The following is a 10,380-nucleotide window of genomic DNA, read 5'->3' as shown; positions in this document are numbered from 1 at the left end:
GTTAACAAGCAGTAAACGAAACTGAGTAGTTTACACATGTTAACGTTGCAGCCTTAATTGGCGTATCGACATCCCCACCCCACCCCATAACTTTTAAAGAGGCATTGTTAGTGCCTTGTAACATATATTTATTTATTTATTTATATTTATATTTTTATTTATTTATTTATTTATCGCAAATTAGTTTTCCATATGGCATTACACCCTTATTTGAATACATTTTTTATATTTTTATGAACTTTTATGTCATCATATATTATTATATAAGTTTTAAAACTCAGACACGTGATATGAGCCACGTTGTCGAAATAGTTGAATGTCAACAAATCAATGTAACTGCTCCGGTGGCCTAGTGGTTAGAGCGTCCGCTTCGGATGCGGGAGGGCGTGGGTTCGATCCCCGGCCGAGTCATACCAAAGACTTTTAAAAAGTGGTACTAACAGCTGCCTTGCTTGGCACTCAGCATTAAGAGCCTGGTTTCAGGATAATGTGACTGGGTGGGACATCATGCTACATCTTTGCGGCATGATGCCCCAGTGCTATACATCACTATAAACTGCCACACTGCAGACATCGTAGCAATATGACTGAAAAATTGTTAAAGCTACGTTACAAAATCATAATCACACACACGCACATCACACAAATCAATGTACTCTGTACCTGTTGTCTAATACCAAGTACAAAGTCGTTCGATATGGGTAATGTTTGTACAGCATGGGTTGATTCCGCATGTACAGTCAGTCATACTTGAAAGCAGATTATTTCTTCTTTGAAGAAGGTATTACCCAGTGATAAAGCTATCCACAGCGGTCAGACATCGTCTGAATTAAAACTGATTATCATATATCAGATTGAAAACTCGGAATCCTGCTTTTTCATGATGCGTGCGGTAATATAAGGGAAGTAATGTAAGCAAAACTTGTATTTAGAAGGACTATATAGAGTACAGTCCCTTACAACGGCAACTCTTAGATAGTCGAATACAAAAGAGACAAAAAAGAAAAAGACATTAAAAGTCAAGTAGCATGCGTACTTAAGATTATGTTCAAGGACTGGAAGAGATGCTGGAAACAAAAATATATTATTGGTGATATTTGAAATTTTCATGATTAAGAGCACATGTATTAGTTTCTGTCAGTAAAGCAAAACTGTCGATAACACCAAGTACCCCTCTCCCAATCAACAAAATATGGCTAACCCGTACGGTTCGAAATATAACCAATATTCTTATACCGTCGGCGCATTCAGTCATTTATAACTTAACTCAAAATTATACACAGACAGGATTAGATAAGAAAATAAACCAACGAAGATTTGACCATAATAGAGCCATCCATACACGAAAAAGGGGACACAGTACAACAGAACACATATAAGCACACAACACATTGTGCTAAAATGACTCTGGCAGACTCACTACTCAATATTAAAACAAGAGGGAAAAGAGAAGGAAAACTACCCTGGGACTTAAATAGTCCCCAAAATAATTATTTTGAATTATATCAAGCTATTAAAGTGCACAATGTGCTTCAAAATTACAACCAATGGGCTGGCGTTTGCACTGTGAGCATCACGTGCGATCAAAAATGTCCTTCGGACGTGAACAAAAAAGGCATGTATAAATTTAGGATTGGTCTGCATAAACTCTTTGCTCGATAAACTTCCACTGACTTGTCAGGTCAAGTGAATGACATTCCTGTGTTTTGCTTTTTAGTTCATATACAAAATTATGTACTCTTTTGACCTGACTCGTGTAATTTATTTCTTTATGAATTTTTGTATTAGGTTGGTGTATACGGCATTAGATTTGTTCATAAAAATTGTACCTTGCACCCGAGGCGATCTTCATCCTATTTGTCAGAAACGAATAGCCAGGTATAGCCAAAATTCAGGTACTCGTCGAGATGATGCATTTAGAGATGGTATTCTTGAACGTTTGAAGGTTGGTCGCATTTAAATACTGTTTATCGAGTCCTTACTTAAAGTTACTGACGTACCAAAAAAATCCAAATAATTATACCTTGTTGTAAATGTGAGTTTTTTTTAAAAAAATAAATATTCTAACACATATAAGCCCGTTTCGGAACCACAATTTTATATATGCCATCATCAGCAGCAAACAAGCTGAATTTCTTTCTGCAAACTTTTTGACCGTTTCAGTAAGTTGTCACATTTTTTCATGGATCAATGCATTTCGAGGAACAATGTATGATTAAAAAAAAATAGTTGCAACACAAAAATAAAAAAATGAAGAGAATCATAATAAACGAGGAAACCAACAACCAGCTCTAATGCATCTTCAGATACCTTTTCTTTCATTTATCGTTGGAAATCTTTTGAAGAACTTCTTTCAGTTCTGACAGGAAATCTGATTCATATAAATAATAATTATAATTAATATTGTGTTTTTCTTGGAATCTCCAAGGGCGAAATTAAAGACCCATTAATAAGAAAATTTGCAGCTTATATTTGGAAAGCGCGATGTATTGTATCGATGTATATATGTGTGTATTCCCACGTATGCCACATGAAATCGAAGGTTATTTCCATTTTCAAATTTTCCAGTATATATGCATCCGTTTCAAAAGATGTTAAAAAAGAACATAGAAGACAAAACCAGAAAAGAAAACAAATTTCGTCATATGCCAATAGATACAGTTCTAAAGTACGCGGTGATTAGAGATGGGTAGTAAGTTTATTATCTGTATATGAAAATTCGCCTCGATGTGCATGAGCCATTTGTTAAAAATCTCGTAGTTCATTCGTTTGACCATATGCATCTAGTTCTATGTAAACATGCTTTTGCTTAGCTATTGCTGTGTACGTATATTAACAACGTGATTCATCTCAGTATATTAAAACTATTTCTTCATGCATTTCACGTACGGCGAACGGAAGCTGTATTGAAGGCATATGTTGTATTGGTGGTATTTTTTAAAAAATTGTTATATATATATATATATATATATATATATATATATATATATATATATATATATATATATATATATATATATATATATATATATATATATATATATATATATATATATATATATATATATATATATATACATACATACATACATACATCAGTACGTGGGTATGTGGGCGTGTACAAATTTAGCAAAATATAAACAAAAGACATAAACTATAATAATTTTCGAGAAAAGGAAATAAAGTATTTCTTAAGCTGTTTCCTTGAAAAGGAAGGAAAGGCAGTCTAATATATTGAGAGACTTTTAAATTCTGCCGTACAATAATCAAACAATTTGAAAGACACCAAGAGAAACAATTTCTATTTCAATTTGAAGTTCTGATGTGCTAAACAGAAATACAATAACCTTTACAGCAGTAGTACAGGATGTTTATCTTGTAAAATCATAAAGTAGTTTATTTAGTGTCTAGTGTTTAGAGAAATCCGAAAACTATTGATCGTTGTGTTTTCAAATAAAAGAGCACTGATTTACACGAAACACAAAGACAAAGCTCTTTAGCCATGAGAGAAATTAACGCATTTTGTTTCATATTTGATTCGTATATAGTTTGGAGTAGTTTTTCTTCTAAAATAGATGATTGAGGTTATAGGAAATCAGATGTAAATGTTCAGAAGTTTTTCAGTTGCCGAGATATCATAGAGACCGTATAAAGTCCGGAACAACGTGTCTCTTGCATATTAGTAAGCTCAAACCGGAAATTGTATCCACGGAAGAAGAAAAGCGCTTTGTATGAAACGAAGTTGACAGGTACGCTCTTTTTTAAATTTATTCCTCTCCTCTCAACTCACCATACCGCAAAATTGGAAACATTGACATTTATTTAGTTTTGTCATAACAGATGATACTGTGCACACCGATATCGCTAAGTTTGTGAGTAGTGACATGGTATTTGGCAGACGATGTTTGATTGTCGTGTTTTGACCTGTCTCCAGCTTTTGTTAAAGTTTGTCAGAGTGAGAGAAAAATCGATGTGGCTTGTTTTAGGTCATGGTTTTACATCGATCTCCCACTGAACCTATGTGGAATCCTTTGTTATCGTGCTTTCAGTATACGGAATGCGAGATTTTAATAGAAAATATACACATATATGAATATACATTATTGTGTAACCCGTTTCTGTGGGTCACTAGTTTCTGAAGTTGAGACGGCAGTTAATTTAACCAATAAGGTCATATCATTTCGTTAGTAATCTTTACAAATTTTAATATTCATTAACCCTTTGCTGCATATTGACGCCTTTTGACACCAATCCGAGTCATACCAACAACTTATAAAAATGGTAATGCTGCTGTCACGCTTGGTGCTCAGCATTAAGAGATCAGTGATTGGACTGGTCGGCCTGGTGTCAGAATAATGTGACTGGGTGGGACATCATGCTATATGCCTGCAGCACGATGCCCCAGTGCTAGACATAACTATAAACTGCCATTCTGAAGACATCATAGCATTATGACTGAAAAATTGTTAAAGGTACGTTAAAAATCCAAATCACACATATACTTGATATCAGTCCCTTTATGTGTGTTACGAAACACCCAAATCCACATCCACACCCAAATCCGGGATATTCCACCAAAATCCACACCAAATCGCATTGTGTCTACCGTCTCATCAATAAATTACAACGCTCCCACTCTCCAAGTTTTTTCTTTAAAACTTCATGTTCTTTTGTTGGGCCGACCAATAATAAATACAAATGCAATTTACTAGTCTTATATCTTTTGACTTTAATCTCTACTCAGTTAATAAATAAATGTTAAATCACTCCATCACAGAACTTCATAGCTCCATCGCCCGGCCAAATACTACACGATGGAGAGATGGAGCGATTGGCCTAACAGGATTCCCATATAAATGACCTATAAAATAAATAAATGACCAAAAAATAAATGTTACAAATATTTTATTGTCATACAAAAGTGGTTTATAAAATCTAAAGAAACTCAAATGTTCCGAATACCATTGCCTCATAAAAATGGCCTATCAAATCTAAAGACGAACAATAACTCAAATGTTCCAAATATGTGATTACCCAATAGATGTGACTAAAAACATCTACGAAAGTACAAAGTATTATGACTAAGACTACTACTTGCACAAAGTTGTCCTTAATGGCAGCTTAAACAAGAAATAACATTGTTAAAAAATGTCACTAATCGAATGCTCACTTCACATCCCTTGTATGATGTAAGTGACAAACATAAATACAAGTTTAAACAGAGGAAGATAACTCTAAAAGTACTAATCGGACCAAGACAGCATGTATAGTGGACATGAACATTTGTCATGATGCAAATATATACCAAGCTTCATTAAGATATTTCATACGTGTTTATATGCATTACCTTCAAAAAAGTATAACAGATGGATATACACAATTTGTAAGAAGAATGGAGATAACTCCTAAGTTACATATCAGACAGATTCAATTCTTTTAAAGCCATTTATTTATAAATTCTATTTAAAGAACTTTGTTAAGCATATCATGGCTTATGCGATTCAAGATACAAAGCATTATTGATAAAACTAGTGTCATATAAATTACAGGGATCATAAAATGTTATTAAACAAGAACAAAAATCCAACACGTGTAATATTTTACTATTATTTACATTCACATAATGTCAGTATGGAATAAGAACTAATTGGTACTTACTACAAAAACATTCTCTCTCTCTCTCTGTCTGTCTCTCACTCACACACACACACACACACTTACACACACACCGACTGCTGATTTTGTATAGAAATAGAACAGTGAAGAATTAAAGCACAGAATTAAAGCTATACAACAGTATATAATATGTGTATGTATCTTATTAAGTAGGTCTTCATTTGTCTCTGTCCGCGCACCTAATGCATGCCTATACGAACATTTTCCACATAGGCAAATAAGTCATACCAATCGTAAACAACCACCAATTTTGACAAATTTGATATAAATTTATAGGTTTCTTATCAGTCTAGATTGATAAAACCCAATAGAACTGTGTAAAAATGCAACAAAAATAAAGTTGATATGTTTTGTTCATTATCGCTTGTGACTTTACCAGTATTCACATCCTTGCTATGTGCCTCTATCCTTGCCTATTTTCGATAGTGTCACATATTTCGAAGCTAACGCTATAGATTTGAAGCATAAAATTAAAACTATACAACAGTATATAATATGTGTATGCATCTTATTGAATACGTCTTCATTTGTCTCTGTCCATACACCTAATGCCTTCATATAAGAATGTATTCATTAAGTCAGATAACTCATATTAATCTTAAACCTTTACTAAATTTGGTGACTGCTCTGGTGGCCTAGTGGTTAGAGTGTCCACCTTGGAAGCAGGAGGTCATGGGTCCGATCACTGGTCGAGTCATACCAAAGACTTACAAAAATGGTACTAACAGCTGCCTTGCTTGGCGCTCAACATTAAGAGGTTAGTGTTAGGACTGGTCAGCCTGGTTTCAGGATAATGTGACTGGGTGGGACATCATGCTACAAGTCTGCAGCATGATGCCTCAGTGCTTGACATCACTATAAACTGCCACGCTCCAGACATTGTAGCAATATGACTGAAAAATTGTTAAAGCTACATTAAAAATCCTAATCACACACACTAAATTTGGTAAGTAAGATATCTGTTGATTGTTTTTTATTTTGAAAAAAATCTGTTTTTGGAAAAAGATTTGTTTAAAAATATACAAAAAATGTTTTAACCTTATGTATAATCCCACTTGACTCATTACATATCAATAAATCACAGGTTTACTACATATCGGGGCAGGGGAGGGGTAGCATTGCAATTTAGAGATGAGACAGTAGACACAATGCGATTTGGTGTGGATGTGGGTGGGTTTGAATGGATTTGGGTGTTTTGTAACACTGTTCCTTTACTGTGTAATGGCGCCTTTCATCACAGGGACTTTTTACAAAGAAAATTAAGTATCCATCAATGAATTGAGGGCTGGGGGGTATAACCTGTAACAATATGCAATTGTTAATAATTATATACTGTTACAGGTTAAGCTTTTCAGCCTTTGATTCACTGATGGATACTCCTAATTCTCTTTGTAACAAGCCTTGTGCCTTTCATGACAACTCCAATCAAATTACCAAAATGCAACCAAAATTAAATCTTTGTACCCCTATAGTCACTTCTACAGTTGAGAGAGTAAACCTGGAAAATAAATATGAAGAAAATCATTAGTTTCATTGCAGGTTTGAAACAACTGTACAGTTTCATCTCTACTCAGCTGTTGTATGTAATAGTCTATCTGCCATTTTTAAACATGTGCTTTGCATATTGTGGTTGTGATGTGAAGTCATTTGAAATTGTGAATAGCACATTTGATATATTTTTGATATTATCAATGAGAATATGCCATAATTTGAATTAGTTCAGTGTATTGTTATCAAGGTTTCAACAAAAGAGAGGAATATTGAATGAAACTTCAAAATTTGGAAAAAAGGCTTATGTGAAAAGTAGGTTGCTGCTATGTGTTCACTTCTGTGTTCACTTCTCAAATTGATATACATCATTTCAGTAGAAAGATACAACCAAGAATCACCAGTTACTCAAAACTATTTATTTTTGATGTTATAAAGCATTTGCTTGCTAATTGTAAAACTAATCAGCATGAAAACTATACAAATGAAGTCCTCAGATATTCATCCATTTTTAGAAAAAAGGAAAAAATATTCCATTAATCGATAATGCCATTTTATCATGGTAAGATTTAGGATTTGCCCTTAAAAAATGTGTTTCAATACTTTTAAGTCATTAGTTAATGATTTGTACCATTTTGAAAACCAATCAGATGGTTAAATATGCTCAATATTGCTCATCAGTTGTGAACTCCAGCTTGACTGCGACCACACACATTCACATACACACACACACCAGGTTTGAAAGATCTGTTAGAACCTTAGGTTTTAATTAGTAGCAATATATACGTATTTAAAGTTGCCTCTGCATTTATAATGAGGGTGGGATGATGGGTTTTACAATTTGAAAATTCACAACCTTTTTCAGCATTGAAAATTCACAGAAGGATAACACTAAGCTAATATTATACTTTTTCATTAATAAGTAATCATTAATGGATACAGGAAGATATAAATTAATTTCACATTGATCTCTGAAAAACCGATTCAGCAACAACAGTGTTCATAGTACATGGAGATAAATATAGTGAGGTAGATTTGACACATTATCATTTAAGTTTCAGTTTCATGTAAATTTTTTGCTTAACAGAAAATGCATCTGGATTTGGATCTACATTATAGAGTTTGTACAGTATAATAAAATATATAATACAAAATATAATACATTAAAAATAATTTTAAATAATCCAGTTAGGAAACTTGCGAATTGAAATTGCACTAGATTTCTCTGCATTTTTTCTTTGTTTTCACTTCTCCCTGTTGTGCTTTCACTTCTCCCTGTTCTGCCTAAAAGGGGAAGTCACTTCTTCCTAAAATTCAAGTCCATCTTGACCCATGGGTCTTTGTCTATTAAACCGGCAAGTGAAAATTGTTTATGGGATTAGATTGATAGTGTTAAAGTTTTGTGATGTTTGTTGTTTTTCTCTGATGTTACAGAGATTACATCCCAATCACCAAGCTGTCGTCTATATAAGTTTGTGCAACTGGATTACACATTTGAAATTACTAAAACCCAAGACTGAACAATTTCAATATAGTCTTACATATTTTGGAACAAAGATATGGAATTCATTTGCCCACATCAGTTAGATCAGCCACTTCTGCTAAAAGTTTTTATTTTAAAAAGAACTCAAATACTTGAAACTTGATTTAAATTGATTTCTACATGTCATTATATCTTGCAAAATCTCCTGTTTATGTTCTAACTGTCTTGTCAGTGTGCATGCTAATCTGTCTTTTGCTTCAGTGTTCCATAAATGATATGTCCAAATTAATGTTAACTTGTATTATCAGATCATTTTGTCTGTTTTAAATATTGTGACTTTACTTATCCACACATTTTGTTAATAAGATTTCATTCCTATACTGAGACTACATACATCAGTATTCTAATTGAGCTACCTTCATTTAAATAAAGAATTATCATTATTTGTAGTCAATGTATTCCCTGTTTAATTATTAATCATCCCAGGAGAATATTGGCCACAATGACGTCCTTTTCTTACATTTATGACTTTGTTATTTACATGCTAACCCCAATTTAAAATTTATACCATCCTAGCATATCAGCAGCTGTAGGTAGGATTTGTTAATGGAACTTGGTCATGATGTTCTTCATATCATTCTGAACCACCCCTGGTAAAACTTTGTCCCTGGTTATTTGGGTTTTTTTTATAATACTAATGACTATTGTTTACAGGTTAACCCCAGTGTACAATTTTGCTCCCTGGTATATCTCCAGCTGTAGGCATGGTACCGACATTAACCTGGATGGGATGGGATATTCCTTGCATGATTGTGCTCATTATTATAGGGCTAAATTAAGTTATTTCAGGTGCTGTGGTATTTATATAAGCTTTAGAAGAGAAGATATATTTGTGTATAAATTTTCTAAATTCTCTACATAAATTTAACAACAGTATGTCTATGATAGACCAGTAACTTTTCAGTCTGCTGTTAGATTTAGAGGCAGAGATTTGGGGTCAGTACTATGTTATCAGCAGCTATTCAAATGCTTTGGTGTCAAGTTACAGTCCTGAGAAATTGAAACAAAGGAGTCAGTAGTACAGCTGGGAGATGTGTTTGTAAAGCTAATTAAAATCAATTATAGCAAGTTTGCCTTAATACTTAAACATTAAAATTAGTGACCAGTTGAAGGGAAATTTGAATCTCTTTTAGTAAGTATAAAGTGCTTAAAATAGAGTTGGATAGTTATAGTTTAATTTTGAATTAATTTGCTCAAAAAGGATAAAGTTTACAAGTAATTTCATGCTCAAAATAATATTTTTGTAAATTCTAACACACAGCATCAGTGGGAACAGAGTGTGTATGGAAAGTACATATATGGCTTTATTTTCGATTACATAATTTAGATTCTGTGCATTTTGGTATGTAGATTAGAGTTAGATACTAGGGTCTGCACCTAACACAATCAAACCAGAAGTTTAGTTTAGAATAGGTCTTCAGGGAATGTTTTTTCTGAAGTCTGCTAGGATTGTTTAAAAAGCCAGGTCAAACGTAGTGCAGGGAGTCAGCATGAAGAACTAGAGGTAACATAATTCCATTAAATGTAGAAAAGAAGAAACCCTCTTGTTTATGACTAATTCCCCATAGCGCAGTTATGTCAATAAGGTGCTACAACATCATCCCCAGAAAGGAAAATCTGTCATGGTGATTTGCTTTTCTTACATAAATTTTTGTGTGCAGGTTATATGCAGC

General features: G+C 33.4%; 1 protein-coding gene across 2 annotated transcripts in view; it reads left to right on the top strand.

Moving 5' to 3' along the window:
* Positions 1–3,694: 3,694 nt before the first annotated feature.
* LOC149801825 (uncharacterized) overlaps positions 3,695–10,380 on the top strand; it is a 41,897-nt gene continuing 35,211 nt past the window's right edge. The window contains exon 1 of one of the 2 annotated variants that reach the window (XM_089956191.1): positions 3,695–3,749. The gene's annotated coding sequence lies outside the window, so the exon portion shown is untranslated. Of the gene's footprint in view, positions 3,750–3,985; positions 4,473–10,380 lie in introns of those variants that run through there. The other variant, XM_089956194.1, reaches the window with a different exon arrangement.

The sequence above is a fragment of the Sinohyriopsis cumingii genome, chromosome 4 (assembly GCF_028554795.1).
Source record: "Sinohyriopsis cumingii isolate HCF-2022 chromosome 4, ASM2855479v2, whole genome shotgun sequence".
Lineage (NCBI taxonomy): Eukaryota > Metazoa > Mollusca > Bivalvia > Unionida > Unionidae > Sinohyriopsis > Sinohyriopsis cumingii.
The sequence above is the reverse complement of the archived record's forward strand: the minus strand, read 5'-3'. Positions and strand labels throughout refer to the sequence as shown.